The 20904-nt window shown below is 42.2% G+C and overlaps 1 protein-coding gene across 4 annotated transcripts in view; it reads right to left on the bottom strand.

The window, feature by feature from the left end:
• The window catches only part of ftz-f1 (ftz transcription factor 1), an 80327-nt gene that overhangs the window by 20691 nt on the left and 38732 nt on the right, over nucleotides 1-20904 (bottom strand). The gene's annotated exons all lie outside the window — the stretch shown is intronic.

Genomic DNA, 20904 nt, shown 5'->3' with positions numbered 1-20904 from the left:
GCGACCAGGTGCCCGACGGAGAGTAGTGGAGGTGCCTCCGAGAGCTCGACCGATTGGTGGGGGGAGGGCAACACGCGGTGTCCGGGAGGAGAGGGACCGACTGAGAGAGAAGCAGGAGGATGGGGGAGGTTGGGAGGTATTGCCGTGGTCGAAGGGATTGACGCGGGAGGGGAGAAGGAGGTTGCAGAGCCGATGGCGGGGATGACCTACTTACGGAACCAGGTCTATGTCGGCCGGAGAAGTATTGTCCCTGTACGCTCCCGCGCCGGTCTGCCGCCCGTTGCTGCCGCCGTCGTTTTGTCGACCGTATTTGTCGTCGGTGCTGCCGGCAAATAGCCCGACGCACGTGTACCACGAACCCGCACGGGTTTTGATCCCGAATCGATACGTTCCCACCGAGTTACGACGCGTAACGATCGATATATCGCGGAACGTTCGAAAAACGTCGATCGCGCGAGAAACTGAGACGCGTTTAGGAATCGATCGGAGAATGATCAAACGCGCGCGATTGTTAAAATATTTCGATGAAGATACATTGCGATACGACGATAAAATAAAATTTCTCGAGCGACTCGCACGAGATACCGTTTATCCCGTAATAATTTCGCGTACGCGATACGTACTTCCATTCTTTTTTTGTCGTCACACGCGAGGAAGATGGAATGGATGCCTCGAGCCCGCTAACAACTCTTGCTTTCAAAGAGCACAGGGGAGCCAAACACAGAGAGTCGCGGTAAGCGGGCACAGGGCAGGCGCACAGGCCACATACAGGCCGTGGCTGGGTCAACAGTAACGCCGTTGGCACTCCCCGACAGTGCCAGTGCTTCTCTGTGTGTACGTCGCAGTAGATGTACGACGTGAAGCAGTGGGGAGACCCACTGACCCAGTTCGCTGAGAACATGACGCAGCCGCGACTCACTCCCTCTCATTATGTCTTTTTCTCTCTCTTTCTCCGTATCTTCCTTGCCTTCTCGCGCCCTCAGCCAGCCACCTCGCGTATCCTACCCTCCCAGCCTATCTTCCGTCTCTCTCTCAGACCCTGTCCTTACCTCTTTACATGTTCCGTCACCCTAAACGTATGCGCGTCTCTTTTTCTTCTTTCTCACTCTTCCTCCCTTCTTCGCCCTGTTTCTTTCCCTCTTTCACGCTATCTTGTTCTTTCCCGTTCTTTCTCGTTCCTACCCTTGCTCTCTCTCTCTCTCTATCTCTCTCTTTCTGCTTGTGCCTAACACGTATCGCCTTTGCTCTCTCGGCCGACCAGGCTAACTATACGACGCGTTTCTTTCTCTAACGCTACCTCACACGGCTCCCTCCAACCTCTCGACAAACGTGCCATTGCTTATACACACGCCGAACGTAATTGTCGCGCTCTTTTTCGTCTAAGTAACCGTGTGCGCCTGCCGTAATAGCGCATACATTTACGTACGACCTGTCCTACCTATATACAACACACGCGTGCACGCGTTCGCGCGCACGCCGTGTCATCGATGAATGCACGCAGCAACTATTGCAAACGTGTTGTCGTCATCGTCGTTGTCGTCGTATCCAGTGCATCGGGTTTAGAGGTTAGGTGGTTAGGATTATTTCCAATAAAAAATTCGTCGACGTACATTTTCAAATGGTCGACTGGTAATCGGGCTTTCTTAAGAAACTCTTTTAAATAGACATTGTAATTCGGTCATTTTCTCGTGTAAAGATCTTGCATAGAAATAATCGAGTGAGATTTTCATTTAAGTAACACGAACATCGTGGTTTTTCAATTCGAATACATCGAGCGTATCGTTCGTGTTACGTAACAGCTTAAAAATAAATCATATTCCACATTCGTACACTTAATTACATGATATAATAAAAGCAAATAAGAAGCGTGTATACAAATGGCGTTCAGATCAACGAGTTACATATTACGCGTAGAAAAATAGTAACATAAGAATAGATGGGAGAAAAATGTAGCGAAAGATAGCGATAGACGCTGGCTCATGGCTAAATGTTAATTACGAAGCTCGAGCAGGAAAGTTTGTTCTGTTAATTTTACTCGTCGGAGAAGTAATGGCGTGATTGCGCGAAATCCAAATTGACATCTGCTGAATATCCCTTTAAAACTCTTTCCATTTTCGCGGGCCCTCGCTCGTTTACGCAACAACTTGTTAACAATGCCCCTTTTTAAATAGAACTATCAACTCGCTGTATTCGCTTATTTCAAAGTAACGAGAGTAACAAAAGTAAAGAAGAAACGTAATTCTTTATCCAGAACTTTGGTAATAGAAAAATAGCGAAGATATCGAGAAATACCATAGAGTATGTAATTTAGATTAAAATAAGAATCGTAATGCGTAAGAAAATCAATTTTTCATCCACTATCTATAGATAAAATGTGCATTAGAGTAAATTTGCATTTTCTAAAGAAAAATTACGACAACCAAAATATTTTGATTCTATATTGGTAGCGTACCTGTTAAACTACTAATATACGGTACGAGTAACAGTGGAAGAAGCATAGGATCGATCCTACATCCTGTTCCTCATTGTGTACCACTTTGTGCGGCGCCGAAACGCGGTTGCACACAGGTTATTTTCTCGCTTTGTTCCTTCGGGTGCAAATCGGAAACGCGTGTATATACCTGCACGGTATCGTTGTGGTGGTGCCGCGGGCACGACCATCGTGCAACACATGCAACACATTTTATTTCTACCGGCGCATTGAGAAAGAATAAAGAGGTCGGGCCTCTCTGTGTTCCATTGCATGTCACGTTAAATCACGATCATCGCTGTGTGACGGTAGAAACCAAATGAGAGGAAAGAAGAAAAAAAAGAACGAAGCAGAAGATAGACAAAGAAAAGTAAATAGCGCGTGAGTGAGAGAAAAGAAAAGAGAGAAAGGATGGAACGAAAGGGAAAAGGGCCGCCGCCGTGCTTCGGCCAGTCGAAAGGGCGGAAGAACCGACGAAAGAAAGTGAAAGCTGTGACCCAGAAACTCTGGAAATGTAAATGGCGCGCGCACCGATACGTTCGGGAATTATAAATGATTATACAGGGGTTCTATTTGATTTCGACACGCGATAAGTAGACGATTTCGTTAGATTCGAACGCTACAAAACTGTCCTCATAATTTCAATCGGAGAAGATTACGAAAATTACTTATTCAGTTTGATGTTTAATGAAATTGTCATTGAACGTGTTACGTGGGTATATATTATGAGAGAGTGAGAGAGAGAGAGAGAGAGAGAGAGAGAGAGAGAAAGAGTTACGTTACGAACTGGTAGGTTGTGTGGTAGCTTTGTCGATTTGTAATATAAAGTTACTGGGTACACAGATGGACGAACAAGCACAAGAACGACTACGTGCTATGACAAGGCTGAAAAAGTGCGAGTCCTTTACCCGTATAAGCTGAAATTATGCGACCATTATCGGCATTATGCTATTTCTGGGTCAATTAGCATCACGCTGATCCTTTAAACGCCCTACTCGAGTAGACGAGTAGGTAGCGCGAGAATGCACGCGGAATTGCTATCGCGTTCTTGGCTATCGGAAGTAATTTAACCACTGATAGACGTGTGGTTCCACGCTTTTGTAAGAACTACGTTTGCCCGCTGTGCGATACATTTCTTCCTTTGACGCAAATACGGGAAACACGTCACAATTTTCGAATACACGGACATACAAGAAAGGACTCGAAAAATGTCAAATGTATATTTCCGTGTTGTTTAAAGAATATTCGATTTTATATTTATAATCGTATCGTATCTATGCTAATAAAGCGACGCGATGATGTTTTAGGATATTTTTAAAATTGTAAATTGGATATGTCAATCGAAGAAGAACAAAGTTTTATCCACCTTCTTTGTATCATCTTTGTCCTCTTTGTTCAATTTGAAATATTTACTTATTATTTCGTAAAGACTTCAATGATCCATTCGGAGACCATATCGATCATCTTCATAAATTGAAAGGTGCAGGAAGATGATGATGTTACAAAACAATTTACCTCGGAGTTTACCGTTGTTTGTTACTTTCTTGTGTCGGATGAATTTATGCAAGTAGGATGATATCCGTTTCTCGAGAATTGAATATTAATTATGCACCGGTATAGTGAGCTTAAGAAATTAATAAAAAGCAAAGTCGATCAGTTTGGGTTTTAAGAAGATCGTATCTCGAACGAAATGAAAAATGGAACTAATGTAAGAGGAGCAGTATCATTCTTCTTGCTGATAGATTTGATGGATGAAATATTTTCTTATCGATAACATTCAATTAAGATTAATTCAAAAACAATTGCCTGCTTTTTTTAAGGCTAATGTCTTTGCGTAACGTTACACTCGAAACAGAAGGATAAGATGTGTACATATACATATAGAATATATGATTTATTTCCGTCGGATTATTTCATGATCGTATTCAGACAAGCAGTGGAAGTAATCTTCCTTTAATAGATCGAACAGTATCAGGTTGTGAAGATAGAATGTTAATAAGCATATTAAGGTCAACCTATCTCTCTGTCGGGGGAAAAAAAATAAGAAGAAATAGAACTATCCACATCGTCTTCTAACGATTACCATCTCGATATTAACTATGCAGGTATGGTATCTGTAACTCGTAATATTCGTCGCAAAGAATATGAGCTGGTGTGATCTTTCTCTCTCTTTCCCTCGGCTCTTACTCCGTGAGCAACGTGCCTCGGTGTGTGAAGTGTGCCAAGGACCGCCCCACTCCGCAATCCCATTTTCGAAACTAAAAGTAAAATCTAACTCATTGTGCTGTGTTGTACACGTACACGTATATCCTTATACATACAGGTTTGCATACACAGGCACGTACGTAAGAAAGAAAAAGAGAGATTGTAATATATTTTTGTCATACGACCGAAACCGTCGAATTCGTTTAGGGCGACGCGGTCGCCATAACAAGGACGTGGCTATGAAATTTTCATTCCTGGAACGAGTTCGTGAAGTTTCGATATTACTTTCGCGAGGATCCTCGGCGTCGACGCGTAAGGTCGCGCGAAGGATCTTAAATCATCGAGCAGGTGGGTGGCGATATTTTCGATATCCTTCGAACGGAACCTTCGTATTCCTTGTCGTTCTCGTTTCGCGAAATCGCGCGGTCCAAACAACATTTTTTTTATCCGCGAGTTCTCCTTTTCGCATCTTCGTTCTTACGGCCAACATTTTGCAATAAAATTTCATTCTCTGTCACCAGGAAAAAAAGAAAAACAAAACAAATCGAATAAGGGAAACCTAGGGAAAGAGAGAAAGATAGATAGATAGAGAGAGAGAGAGAGAGATTGTTTCATCTACGAAACGCGAACTGACGTTTTGCAGGCCAGTTCGCACGTCCTTGACACACTTACCCACATGGGATATCGCGAGACCATGTGTAACTGTGTGTGCATTAATGTGTATGCGCATGTACCCACACACGTGGCTAGAGCACACACACGTACACATAGACACATCGTTACACACGATCCTGTGTAAATGCATGATCTTTGTTGCATGTGTCTTGCAACGTATTACACGAACATATGTACGTATGAAACATACACACACGTATCGCGGTAACGAAGATGCGCGTGCGCGCGTGCACATCCATCGCGTTCTACGGCAAAGGACGCGTAGACCAGTTTCTGTGTGGAAGTTGCAAGGATGTACCCCCTCGCGCAACACGTATGCATCTTATCCGTGTGTGACCATGTATATACCCCAGACGACCCTCTCGGTGCTTGTCGTCTCCCATTTTTATTACCTTGCAACTGGGACACACGATGGAATGCGAAATGGACCTCGAGCCGTGAACGGGCGGCGAACTAACGAATCCGGGTAAAAAACGCGAGGAGATTCGGCACAGTTTCGTTGCCATGGAAAATTATCCCGTTCGGCTAACAATGTCCACGAGACGTGCTCGATCACCGTACTTCCGTTTGTACTGTGACTTTCTTTTATGAGATAAACGACGTGGAAATGGGGGAGAAAAAGGGTCGAAAAATATCCTTCTTCCAATACGTTTCTACGCTGAACATCAAACCATCGTTTGGTTTCAAATAAATTTGATTAACGTTAGATGGGGTGCGGACAGCTGTCAACTTCTTCTCCGAGGGTCAGTTGTAGCTGTTAATAATTGAGAAATTTTTGTCGAGTGGATTTATGCAAAATACGAGAATTATAAAAAATATAAAAAATGAAATATAAAAACTGTTCTAACAACGACTTTTTGTATTATAGTAGAAGCGATGAAGGAAGAAATTAATAAATGTCACGGGAAACTTTCACAGTTAGATTTACTGTCTTTCTATTATCTTCTAAACTAAACTACTTTTGCTCATTATGTATGTCGTAAGTATCAGGTAAAGTAAACAAACGTTTGTAGGAAAAAATTATTGCTCTGTTCGATAACTCAACGTTTTTCCTTACATGTTCTCGTCATATGTGTAAACCTTATTCTTCTTCTGTACTTCAATTTCTGACCGTACTGTCATTCTGTCATAAACCGATAATATAGATAGCTAATAAACGTAAAACAGGGGTTCCATTGAATTCACCTTATGCCAGATAAGAAAACGACAGAAAAAGGCAATTGCGCTTTTCTAGAAAGAAACTAAATTACAGGGATGTCCTCGACTACCTGGCCAAATCTTTCTCCGAATAAGATAGCCGGTCCTGTATATCTCTCTTGAAGAGTTGTGCAGAGGCGTGTTGCCGATTTCACGCCAGGGTTGTCAGTTCATAAATTAAGGATAGACGTAAATATTTGGAAATACTGTCGAAAATTGTTGCGTGCAATTCGCTACGGGGGGCTCCCCAGTAACCCAGTGCCCCGACAACAATCGTCTCTGGCGCAAGAGTGCGTTTTCTCTTTCACTGATAGATCAGTGTAACCGTCACGTGTACTTTCCACTACTTTCCGTAAAATTTTCCGTTTGGAGCGTCTTCTAGAAAAAGACGGACGACGACAGCAGTAAAACTGAAATTCCTGGCCCGTGATGCTTGACGCCCCCGAAAATTCAGCGCAGCTCATCCGTGAAGAACAACTGAGAGAAAAACAGCTACTGCAGAAAAAGACTTCCGCCCGTTTCGACGCTTGCTTGTTTCTTCGAGAAGCGACACAGAGCTCGAGATGAAGAGTCACCAGAGAACGAACATGAACGGGGTTGATGCTCTAGATAATATCTAAGATTTACGTCTTTCCGTATTCCCGCTCAAATATCAAATAATTATACCTCGTTAAAAGTATAGGGACATGTCTTTTGTAACGTTCGTCTCAATTTCTACCTGATACAGCATAATTATTTATTGGCCAAGTCTTGCTTTTGTTACAACCGGACCAACAAGGACTTTTAACGTTTCGAAAAGTCTTTATCATAAAATTGAAACAAGGAATCGCACATATCAGTAGCGATTCTTTTTAACGATTTTTTTAACGATAGAAAAATACGATTCGATGGAAAATGGTCCAAAGCTTTTTCGATCTATATAGTAAAGATATAGTAAAGATGCTATTTTCGCTCAGTTCCTAGGCTAGCGTCATAAAAGATTTCAAAGCTTCTATACTTGGAACGAAGATAATAAAATAATATACACGATCCATGTGACCGATCTCTTCCATCGTTTATACACATACGTAACGCTCTCAGATAACGTATTCCATCCGTTTCTTCTTCGCTATGGTGTAATGTAAGTTTTTATCGAATCGTACACGATAATAAGTAAATACATACGTATCTAGCCGGTTGTCACTTTTAAAATATTCTCATCGGGTTATCGCGAGAATGGTTAGCGAATAACGACAGTAGATCAAAATTATTATTATTATTATAGGCATTTTTGTTTCTGTCATTAAGCTAAATAATATTCGCTAATTGTTCGATAAGGCTTAAATATTGTTCGTCGTTGTCCTAATGTTCATTGAATATTCTCATTCTTAAACGAAGCTTAAAATAATTTCACACAAGGTTCCTCTTATTCAATGAGCTGTCTGTCTTACGAGCAAGTTACCAACATTTTATTATAATATCGTAGCTGGAGCGTCGATCGTTTTGAACGACCAGAATCCTGGTTCCTAAAATTTTTGTATTCTACCATCATGTTAAAGGCACATGCTTTGCTTGTTGCAGATGCTCAAAAAGATATTCGAACATTTGTAGGAGCCTCTCGTGAATATATATTATGTCTTATACGTAACATTTTGAAATTTCATTAGCATTCGAGTAACGAGATTCGATATTACCATGATTACTACAAATTGTTAATTATCTATATAAATAAGCCTAATATTCAGTGAAGTTATTTTTAACGCTTAATATATTGCTTAAGATGACCGTTCAGACTATAAACTAACGTTTTACATATTTTTGGACATTAAATACATTTCTGTCGCTTTCTTGAACACGTAAAAACATTAATTATGTACTTGTAGACTGATATTAATTAACATAAATTAATTAACATAAATGTTACATCAATATTGCCAATTATCTCTTATTAATATTATATAATAGTTAACCCTTCGTTAACATACTTCTTTGTGACCATTATGCCAGAAAATCAACAAAAACGTACCTATCGTATTCCTTCCTGCATGCTCTTCCATTTGGAAGATATTAACCTCGGTACAAAATCTTTTTACGTGAATTTCGTTTGTTAAATCTTTCCTATTCGAGAAACTACGAGCTGGAAAAAATAAGACGAAATCTCCATAACTCGAGCATTTTAGTTCCTCCCTTGAGATTCGAGATGGCGAGGTTCGACTGTACCAACACGTGCACGCGACAACCTTACAAAGACACGATTGTTCAAACGCCAACGACGCGACGATGAAATGTGAAAGTTCGCGTTCTTCGCTGGACGATAAAGGTATTCATTGCCGTTTATTATGCTTCGTTAACAAGCGAATCATATTTATGTATTTAGTCCATTGCGAGTTTGGTTCGCGAGTTACCGTGCACGCAATTTATGTATCTGTCCGCCACATCGAGCATTGATTGTGCACACCTTGAGCTGCAACCCGGCGCTGGTCTCTTTTTTTTATCATTGATCACGATTAAGAAAAGCCAAGGACATCAGCGACCTTGACCGAAAAATCGCTCGGTATGATTAAAAATTGGCGATCCACGCGGAACGAGCGTGCCATTGCGGCGAAAGCGATCGTCTCGTTGGAGAAGCAGAGGCTGAACGCACGATCGAGATCTTCCTCTCCCGTAGGACTATGTATCGGTCGCAAACGGGATAACGCTCAAGGTTGGAAAGCGAATCGAGTACACGAGAACGGGTCTTCGAGAAGTAAGGCCAATAATAATGATCAGTGACTGTAATGACCGGTAATTCCCGGAGAAAATAATCTCTGTCCGAGTCAGACAGTGTTGGGTGAGGCAGACCAGTGAGAACGTATACACGCGTTTGTGCCTAGAATTTGACGTATCTATCTCCATGCGCGAGAACCGTTATCCATAACAGAGTCACGTGACTAAAAGGTAACACAATGATACAAGTAATACTAGTTTCGTTATTAATCGTTAATTAAACGTACAATTGCCAAAAAGATCAACGAATAACAATACCCGATAGCCATCGTTGCGATGCACCATTTTCCATCTTAATACGAAGACACAGCATGAAAACGTAGTTGCGTTTGCAGCATTGTCGAAACGATCGCTGGAGTACAAGGTATGCGCTAATAGTACCAAAGATGAGTAAACTTCCAATGCAGAAAAAGATGTGAAATGTGTCGCTAAATTTGAAAACCTAACCAATAAAACGCGGACAATAAACAAAACGTGTCACTGTCGGAAAACAGCACGCCAATGGAACAGCACGCGGAGGCATTCGTCGACGGTGGCGTGCGCGAGGTGCGCATGCGCTGCGGAACGAGCACGTAAACGCATATCCGCACGTGCCAATTCCTGCAGCCACCTCGGCTGGATGCGGCTCGTGTTCACGCCTAGCCGTGTATTTATATCGCATATAGAAGATGCTACATTAGGCCTTAATAGTAATCCAACAGTGTCGGTTCAAGAGCCGCGGAGACGCTGGTAGACGGTAGACCGATGAATGGGCGAAAGTTCTTTCCTTCTCTTTCCTCCACGCTCGGATAGCTAGTAGGTTATTACGCTACTCGTAGAGCCGTAGCTCTCTTTGTCTTTCCTTGGTTAGTCAGCAACCAGGCAGCAGCCACGGGCTCGTGACGCGCGAAAAGTGGCTCATCCGCTTTTACTTTCCACGATAGCTTTCGTTGGCAATGGTACTAGTTACGGCTGTTACGTTAAGCGGTTACGAGAGAGAGAAAGAGACGCTGGGAGCCGTTTCACGTTCGGTTAACTCGCGGCGAGTCGAAGTAAGCCAACTCTCTTATTCGTCTTGCTCTTTCCTCTCGTGCTTTCTCTCTCTCTCTCTCTCTTCATTCCTCCTCGCTGTTGTTTGCAGTCCCGAGATTTTTCTCTCTCTCTCTCTCCGCTCTCACTTTCATTGGCGAGCTCGCCTACGTAATATGCCTGTCTGTGCGCGTCTCTCTTCCGTTCGACCGCGATCTTTGTTACGTTCCCTTGATACCCGCGGTAAATTTTATTTCGTCAAAGCCCGTAAATAGTTTCCACGGCGTCTCTTTCGTCACGTAGCCGTGACGAGCCCCGGTAGAAGGACCACCTTGCGTGAAACTCTCGTGATACCGCTCCGGTCACGCGCGCGATCATTTTTTTTCTAACATAGCTTCAAAACTAATTAAGACTTGCAAATACGTATATATATCTGAGCGGTTCGTTTTTCCGATACGACGAATTAGTTGGCGAACGTCATCGTGCAGAGATATACGGACGAAGAATATGTATATATATCGTAATTCATAATGCAAGATAAAGGTGGATTTATCAACGGGGTTCCGAATATATGTACTACGATAATGTTAATTATAGAAGTGAAACGGAGGTGACATGAGCGAAACTGAACGTTGTCGAGCAATTAACGCCAGTTACCGTTGAACAGACCGCTACGAATAAACCAATTTCATGGAATTAATTTGTTATTTTCAACGAAGGTATCAACCGAAATATGTAGAAATACGTTTATATAATCATGGCAATCAAACTTAACGAGTTGTACGGAAAAAAAACAGGGAGACGCAAAGAGAAGTATAGAAAAGAAATCACGATCTTCGAACGTAAAACGAAATATAAAATTTTCCCGCGCGTACGATAGATCGAGATTTAAGAAGAAAAAGTGAGTCGCGATAAATCTAACGGGCAGCAATAATTTTTTCTATCTAGGTCAAGTTGAAGAGTTCGAACTGTCGAGGAAGGACGGTGGCCAGCGTGAGGTCACCCGTGTCGTTGTTGCTCGTTATTTTTAGCATGTTGGGGAGGTGTTTTTACCCCGCGTTATTATTACCGACGTGGTCGTCAGGCTATCGGGTGAAGGATACACGTAACGACGAATCGAATCGAATCGATAATCCTACCTAATCCACCATCGATCTTTCGATCAAAGAAGAAACACCATCCGTATACTATCTTCCAGTGAAAGAGATCGTCCAGAAGAATCACGCATGCACGTACATATACAAACAAATCACACACGCACGTACATACACGCAACATATACAAACAAACAGAGAGCGAGAAAGAGAGGAAGAGCAGTGGACGCCTTGAATCTTTCCCCGACATAATTGTACGTTTAATAAGCGCTTTATCAAAGGCGATAATACGGCCGATAACGGTATGTAGGTCAGTTTGATACGAGTGACCTGATTCCTGGCTGGCACCGCGTTACCAACGCTCGTAGATCCGCATGCGTGCCACCGACGTAGTACGATTTTATACGTGTGTACTTATAGAGCATAATTCTAAACTCGCGTTGTACCCACGTCCACGGCCACCCACACGTTCGCGCGGCCGTCTAATCCGGCGCGCACACACATGCGCCACCAGTATGTGGAGAAACGCTCGGTAAGAAGGTATCGCAGTCGATTGCGTGTAAACACGAGCGTGGCTACTTTTAACCGAGCATTTCGTTTCCATCGAACATTCTCTCGCCACGCTTCGATCGAGCTTGTATCGATCCTTCAGCGAGAAACCTCTTCTTACTTTTCTTCTTCCATCGAAGTTTCATATTTTTATAGATCCTTCTATAGATTCTCCATCGGTGGAATTTTATCGAATGATAAAATTGTTCGTCGTTGTAATATGGTCTCGGAGCTGACTGATTTACCGATTCGACTGCAGATGTACGGCTTCATATTGAAAGGGAAGTTCGTCGATACGATATGCCTGTCGACAGATGGCTTATTTAACAACGTCGACGTAGAAATTCAAAGGCACCTCGGTATATTACGAAGCGCTTCTAACCGAAATTTAAATATTATCTTACATCCTACATATCGGACGACCCATTAAGAACTTTGTATACTGATATACTTCGAGTACGCTTCTCTCTTTTTTTTTTGTATTTTCTTCCTCTTGCTTTCTGGTTTTTGTCCCCCTTCTTCTCTTCCATTCTATATATTTTAGCGCGGGTTACGTTCATTACCAGGTTCGTACCACACGCCATCAACACGTTGCAATTTTACTGCCGCAATTACGGCGCGTCTCACGCGCGGCAGGGTCATTATCCACGGTATTATGATAATTAATCATTACGAGAAGTAATTTCAAAATTCATGTAGGCATGGAAGCATAAACAGCGCCTCTACGATTGCCCTGTTTATCTTCGACGATAGAGCAACGATTGTGCCGCATTTCCGGGAATTTCCATTTCGGGAAAGAAGTAGCATTGAAAAGAATAGTAAATTGTATATTTTAAAAATAAACTGTTTTAATATTCGGAATTCTTTGTGTTTAATTAATTTTTCAAAAAAAAAGAAGAAAAAGTGAAGAAGGAAGAAAAATGTATTTTCGTGAATATTTTAAATAGAATGTTTTAAACAATCGCAAGTACGGTGATGGTTATATCTACCCGTACCTTCGCGTTTTTCCTCCAAGTCTTTCCTAGCACGGTACGCCCCGCGCGACGCTTTCGTCATGCACCGAGACACAAAGTGCAGCTCGCCAACCAGAATTAATTCGCTTGACCCATTTACCCGATGCACTTGGACCACCTTGTACTACCGGTATCGATGTGTGTTAAAAGTGTGCCGATGAGTACGGGGCGACGCGTGCGCGCACATCTTCTCGTTTACGTTTACGATCCGACCGAACGCTTCGAATGCTAATATTATTGTTACAACGTGTTACGGTAAAAGCATCGAATAATTACATACGCGCGCTGCTAAATTTATACGTACGCCGGACTTAACTAGCATAAATATCCTATTAAACAACCGTATAACTATGCTATACGAATCAATTCAATGCTTCTACGATAACAAGAAATTCTTGTACATATACGAACAATGTATTCGTGCTAGCGTAATTAACGATAAAAATATTCATCCTATGACTCAACCGCAGGAAAAATGGAATCAAAATCTATATCGCGAACAATACGCTGCACGCGTTGCGTAACGCAAGCTCGAGCGTATCATGCGCGTACGTAAGTGCATACGCTCTTCCCCCAGGGATATAAAAAGCAACGATGCGTCTAGAACGTTTTTCGATTCGTACGCGCGATCCATCGAAGAAAACGGATCATTCCTAACCACGTTCCCTGCTCTAATTCGCCAAGGTGCGTTTCGACGCGAATATCAGATCCGACGTCTGAACGGTGTCTGCGCTGGTGACACGGGACGAGCGGAAACTGCGAGGGGTTCCAACGCACACAGGAAGCTGATAACCGTAATAGCTTCTTAGCTGCGTGCCATCCCGCCGTAGAGACGACGCAACGCGCGCGGGAAAGATTAAGCGAGTCAACAACGGCGAACCATTTAATGGACGGCAGCGACGAGCAGGAATATAGAACTGCGTCGAACGAACGGACGGCGCTTTCCGCCGCATCGTGGAACGTCCGACGACGGCTAGAAGAGCAGAGACAGATATACATACACACGTAGACGGGAAAGAGAGGAGAGAATAGAAAAGAGAATTCTCGCAGCGCCACGTTCATGCTCCCGCAACAACGTCGCTCTCTCGGTTCTCTCATTGACCTAGTTACCCAGTACACTTGACCGCACTCTTCGCGTCCCTCCCTCGCCACCACGCCACATCCCTTCTTCCACACCGCCGCCCTGCCCCTACTCTCTACCCTTCGAACACAGTGGCGCGCCGCCTCTGCTCGCGGAGTAACCAAGCCTCTCCCCTCCCCGCTGTCCGACACAGCTCGTTGCCGTTGCCGTCACTGACGCCGTCACCAACGTGCGCGTTGTCGTCGTCGTCGTCGTCGTCGTCGTGCCACGGCTCACCCTTGCCCCCACTCGACGCGCCGGTTCACTTCGCTGCTCCGCGAGTATGCTCCCTCTGGATCGCGTCGTTAACTCCCTTTTCTTTCTCCCTCTCGACTAACTTTCCCACCTTCCTTCCCTTGCACGCTATGTGTAATTTGTATATCATCTTTTTTTTCACGATCCCTTCTACTCGCATATACACCGTTTTTAGTATTCCTATGGGTAGCATTCTAAATTGGATAATTCTACCTTGCGTTTGTACTCTGTTTGTGTTTAATGAAGTTCGTTTCTTCGATGTAAAGGAAGATTTCCTTTTGTACGGATAGTAAATCTATCAAAATCCTGTTTGTTTCGTTCGTTTGGAAGGGTAAGACTACGATCGCGGTGGATATATGATTCGACGAACTGTTCGTTTTGACGAATAAAATGTCTCAGATGTCTGCCATACCCATGAAATTTCATGTCTCTCCCGGCGGTATTAGAGAAATGGAACGTAAATACAAATCCGCCAAATATATGATAAAATATAGTATCGTGGGCAGATTGTCTAAGAAATATCGGGTGAAGTACAGACAATGTTGCGAGAGAGCCTAAGTGCCGACAGACCGAAAGGGTCGGGAAACTTCAATGGGCCAAGCGGCCCATCAATGTGTCGTCGGTCCTTCAGACGAATATTTACGCGGAAGAAGGCGTACGTGACCATGATCGCGGTCGGTTACAGAACACGTACGTGGTGAGAGTATGAGAAGACGACAAAGGGATGCTTAACGGAGAAAGACGATTTAATCGGCGATCGTTAATTGAGAGTCGAATTGTGAGGAGTTAGTTAATCGCGAGTCGAATTGTGAGGAGTTAGTTAATTGCGAGTCGAGAGTTACCGAGTTGTTATGAGTTTTGAATTATCAATTTAGTTGTCTTAGTTATATCACATTACTGCATTAAGTTCGCGTTAAATAACCATCGTTTCTTGTTTAATCCACCGTATATAGATCCATCTATCGCTAAATTTATCATATAGGATACGAATCATTGGAAATCTTAATTTCCAACATTTCTGAATAAATAATCCTATAATAAAGGAGTACTTCGTATTGAATATTTTATGGGTAGCTCGTACAGTGTATCCTGTACGTTTGTACTTTGAAATGACTTGTAATCGCATAAACAATCTAGTCGCGAGAATCTCTATATTCGATTGTTCTTTATGCGTTTGACGTATTCGTCAGAACGACAATTCGTCAGAACACCCACTATGTATAACCGTAACCAACCGGTGGTTGAAATAGGCAATAAAAGAAAAGAAGGGGCTGCAGCTACATAGGTTGGTGGTTGCTCGGCAATAGGCGGATCTGGACAGTTCGATGAAACGTCGATTGCAGGCATTCCAAGAAAATTGCTTGGTATCGCTATAAATATCGCGGCAACGCGATGAGTCAAACTTGGGGAGAAAAGCGTGGATATCTCGCAGCTATTCAACGCGAAGTAACAAATTAATTCGACGCGACTATTTTCTCATTTTCGCTCGGTACTACGCGCGTCGATCTCTATCGAACTGGACCTGGCCTAAAATAGAAATACAAAGCAAGAAGAAAGTAGTACGGAGACAATAACGCCGTTCGCGGATCGGTTTCGTTTTCGTTGAAGAGTCGATCGTGTATTACAGGCTGGCAAACGTTTTAAAGCTCGTACCGAGCAACTGTATGCTTACTAGACTGGAATTCCGCTCACGCGGGGAACGCGGTTCGCTCTTACCATCCAATTAATGCACGTCGAATAGTAAGAAGTGCGCACTGCCGCTCTTGCGCTTGCATGGAAATACGCGAATCCACCGGTGAAGAAAAAGGGAGAGAAAGAAAATTAAATTACAATAAGAATCGCCTCTTGTTTTCATGGAACCATGAAGGCAGCTTGTAACGAAACCATATGAAGTTCTCGATCGTCGATTGGTAATCGCGTTTCAATTTACACGAGTCAAAGAAAACTTAACGTAACGAAGAATTACAACATCGATTACAACGTCTCGTTCTCGTGGCATATTGTGACGAACGTTCTGGTTCTTCGATTTTTAATCGCGTTTGAATTTACGTGACTCGAGCAAAATTTGATGGTACAGTTAACAAGATGACATAAATTACATACTCGTCGATCTTCTGCATATTTACGTAACGTTTAATAATCAAAGAGAAACATCGACTGTGCAAAGACTATCGTCGGTGATTCATTTACTGATCGTATTATAAACGTTATAGCGGAAAGAACAAGCTCGTTGAAATCGTGCAAAACATTGATTCCTCGCGATATCAGATAAGCGATAGCCTGGTGGTATTCTTAACGCAATGTCTCTGTTACTATCCGAACTTATTCTTGTTAATCAGGCTTCTGGGTTACTAGTAACACTCCGCAGTCATTTAATTACATCGGTTTAATTTGTGGAGAGCCTCCTTATCATTGCATAATTCGATATGCATAACAGTGAACGATAAAATGTCGAGGAGACAGATAATAAACATTTTCGAAACCGATACATTACGCGTTTAATGAGGGAAGCAATTAATTTTCAACCTGTTTACCGGATCACGAGTTTACTTCTGTTGTAGTTGAATTTTCCGATGAGAAACTTCTGCTAAACCGAAAGATAAAAGTAGACGAAGGCGATGTAATTTTAATTAGGTCGAATATCGTCTTTGTCTGTATAAACATGATATAATAAAAGTACTTTTCAACGCTTCATTGACCGGACAAGCCAATTGATCTAATTAAAACTTGCGTTATCTACCAAGACCGCCAATTGGCGCCCTACGTGATACAATCACGTTGCAATGTGTAAACATCGAAAGCACTTTGGCTATCGCGAAAAAATGTTTAAATGCAACGTTCTAGGAAACATGTAGCATCGTATTCGATACCTGCTATGTACCTGTGTACGTAACACACTATCAGTATCTGGATTAATTAAAAAATAGCGCCACGTCGATTCGTTAATATAAATGTTGCGATGGATCGTTCTACCTGAGCTATAGAGTAAATTAATTAAATACGTTGATACATCAAGTTCTATCAAAATAGAAAAATATACCAGTATAGTAAAAAAGTGGTTTAACATAGCGCTATATTACAAAATACATCAATTTCTTCAAACTCCTTAAAATGGATCTTCTTGCGCAATTTAACGAAAAATTGATTTCATATGCCAAAAAATACGAGAAATGGGCCGAACTATATCGTAACGATAATCGTAACCATAATATTAAAAAGTTGGAAACTAAAACAAAATTGCATTAAAAATATCGATTTAGTAAGACGTTTGCCCTGAAAACGAACGAAACGATCGATCAATACGCGTGGAAAATATACGTTGACGAGTTAACAGGTTAACAGTTGAGAACGTGGCATAATCCCACGGCAGGTGTCTTTCGACGCTAAGTGACGCGAGAGGATCTCAAAGAGATGCATCTTTCCCTGGCGGATACTCGTCGTTCTACGTCAGCGCCTCTCCGCAGCAAGTTCTCTCGATCCTATCAGATCCGATTGATCGATCACCGATCGGGAGAGCAGGTAGCAGGCCGCAGACCGGCAGTAAGCAGTAGTAGGTAGTATACCGCGAGTAGTTAGCTGCTCGACGTTGCACCGCTGCAGCCTTGAGCCTATTCCACGCACGAAAGCCCCCGCCGCACGCCTGGCTGCACGCTGCACTTCACGTTCAGATCCCAGACTGACTAAGCTAACTCGAAAAAAACCGCGTCTCTATCCGCGACATTTGTCCGGCTGACGGTAAATTTAGTTTTCGCGCATCCAACTCGATTCATAGTTAACCCGGCTTCATCTTTATCTTTTCTTTACGACGTCGATCGAGTAGCTTATTTATTTTCGTCTGTCATTCATACGAAATCACTTTCTACACTGATGATTTTTCTCTTCTTTTCCATCGTTTTAAAGACGATTCATCGTTGAATTATATATGTAGTTTTTTGGTAGAAAGGAAGATAGCTTGCTGGTATAAAGCGATACCAGTAAATGTTATCGATGGTAAGAAAAAGATTTTCTGTTATTATTCTGTATCAATTTTGATTTTAATATTAATACTAGATATTAATTATATTAAAGAGAGTAATATTAATAAAAATGGACGATGATCGAGAGTAAGTAAAATAAATTTTTCGCCATCGATAAAAGATATTTCATCTCCAGCCGTAATGATTATCGGTAACCGAAAGAATGTTAATCGCCCTAATCAAAATTACCCGAAACAAGGTATGAATTTTTTTATATCGCAACTTTTCAACTCGGGTTTCAACAGTCCTGGTTAGAATTAACCGTCAACTGATATCGTCAGGCTATTCGAGACGCGTAATGACTGAATTTTAGATTACTTAATTTCAAGAGTATTATCTTAATTTAGTTTTATTACCAGAGAATGTACGATATAAAACACAATTACGTATCCCAATCTTCAATGATCTTACGTGAATTATCGCAGCGCGTTATTCAACGTTACTATAGATACATTTGAGAGTAGAAATCCAAGTTATACGAAACTTAAGTAAATGCAGGAAGAGCAAAGTATTTAACGGGCCATCTCCTTGGATCCATATGCGCCCGTGACTAGCCAAAAGATACCGTTTCGAAGAAAACGAGGCAGATTCGACGTTCGCGCGCGAAGTGCATCTCTCATCTCGGTTGATCGAATGCGTATCGAAGGAAATCGGAACAATCGTTTTTTTTGGGCAAACGGTTGGAACGGGGGCGTGTAGGTATCACTATTGGTGGATGGTCGATAAAGTTAGAGCGAGAGATGGGCAGTGTAAACTTGCTCCCGATTTAGAGCCGAGCCCTTTTTACACGAAGCCAAGTAGGCCATGCGCGAAGGATGATGACGGCGTGGAAAAATATAACATTTTACGAACATGCAAGCGTCGTTGGGTATATATCGCTTGCATCGGTCTTTGCGTATACAAGCAGCCGGCGAATCAATACTAGAAAATCACAGTGAGCTTCTAAAAGGAGATCGCGATCGTGTGACTACGGGGGAAGCATACTCGCGAATCGAGCGAACGCAAATAGCCGACGAGAATAACTTCTCGTGCGATCCAACTTGGAAATAATTTCTTCCATCGCGATGCTTATTTATCGTAGTTTATCCGTTAACCTTCGTCGAGCTACCCACGAACCTCGCTGGGGTTGACGAACCGACCGATAACATGTATATATTCCGTGTTAACCCGCACGATATAAAACTGCACTCTGGTGTTCCACGATCTCGAAGGTTACTTCTTTATTCCATCCATATAATATCTGATATGTTTACTGTAAAATTTGGGAAATTTTGTTAAATAAGTAAGAAACTTGCAAACATAAAACTATGAACCTATTAATCGAGAAGATGGTCGATTTCTTAAAATAATTTCTTTATTAAGATTTAAAGATTAAACTTGAAGATTTTGATTAAGATTAAAGCGTGGCAAATAACATTGCGGATCTGTAATTTATTAGAAGAATATCTTCCAATCTATCAGATTATTCTCCTCTTCGCTCGTTTCATTTTGTCGAAATATCTTTAACCAGCGTGTGATATCAAAATCAGAAGTTAACTGCATTAAACGTCATATTTTTCTCATATCCCGTGGTATTTAATTGCAGTCGCTGAAGATTCGTTGTGATATTCGAGATGCAAAAATTTAAAGAGACAAGTTTAAGTCTCAACGAACAAAGAAGTTTATGAAAACGATATGGAAAAGCCAGCGATAAGGTGACAGTGACAATGACTTACTAAACACCAATTACAGTCTTTTCCAACGAACTTTTCCCTCGTTACTTAAAAAGTATATAAACTGTCAGAACTATTATCGTAAGAACCTTCTATGCTTGCACAGTTGTATGAATCGAAGATTTCTAAAACCTTGGCGATTTTTCGATAACAGGGTTCACGTAGTGGGAAGTAGGATGTGTGTTACGACGTGAAGTTTCACGGGCGTGAAACGATCGGGCAAAAAGCTGGGTTGGTGCGGTGGTTCGGTGGCCACGGCGTTAAGTGGAATGATCCAGAGCGCAACTCGGTCAGACGCGAGGCATGCATGAGCGAATATAAAGTAGTAGCTAGCGATAGCTGTACGGGCAACGCTAGGCTGCGAGGGCGACGATTTCGCAAAAATTAATCGCGGCCATAAATTTATCGCGTTCCTATCGTGAGAATCGCGGTGTTCCTCGGGGCGCGTACCTGTGGCTTGCGATGTAAAAGCGGAATCTAGGCCGATATAAATAGGCTGACACACCACGGAATAACAGGTAGCCTTAAACGCCGCATTAACAGCGTGGATACATTCGAGAAAGAGCTGGTTGCCGCATACGGAGACTTTGATACTTAGCTGTGGTCAGTTTTCCGGGTTACGAAGAATCTTTGAATCGTGTGTCATACATAGTTAACCCCTGACTGTTGTTGTTGGGTCATACACGAGTAGTAAAATATGATTTCGCGTATATTTCGGTTGGGTTACTTGGTTGGGTTTTGAGAAGAGTATTACAATTTTTCTATTCTGGATACGAACGAATTAGAATATAATAATTACAATATAAGCGTTTCTTACGTTTTTCATGTCAGATATAAAATATGTA

Source organism: Bombus flavifrons, chromosome 1, assembly GCF_040668555.2.
Source record: "Bombus flavifrons isolate JBK064 chromosome 1, iyBomFlav1_principal, whole genome shotgun sequence".
In the NCBI taxonomy this organism is placed as follows: Eukaryota; Metazoa; Arthropoda; class Insecta; order Hymenoptera; family Apidae; genus Bombus; species Bombus flavifrons.
The sequence above is the reverse complement of the archived record's forward strand: the minus strand, read 5'-3'. Positions and strand labels throughout refer to the sequence as shown.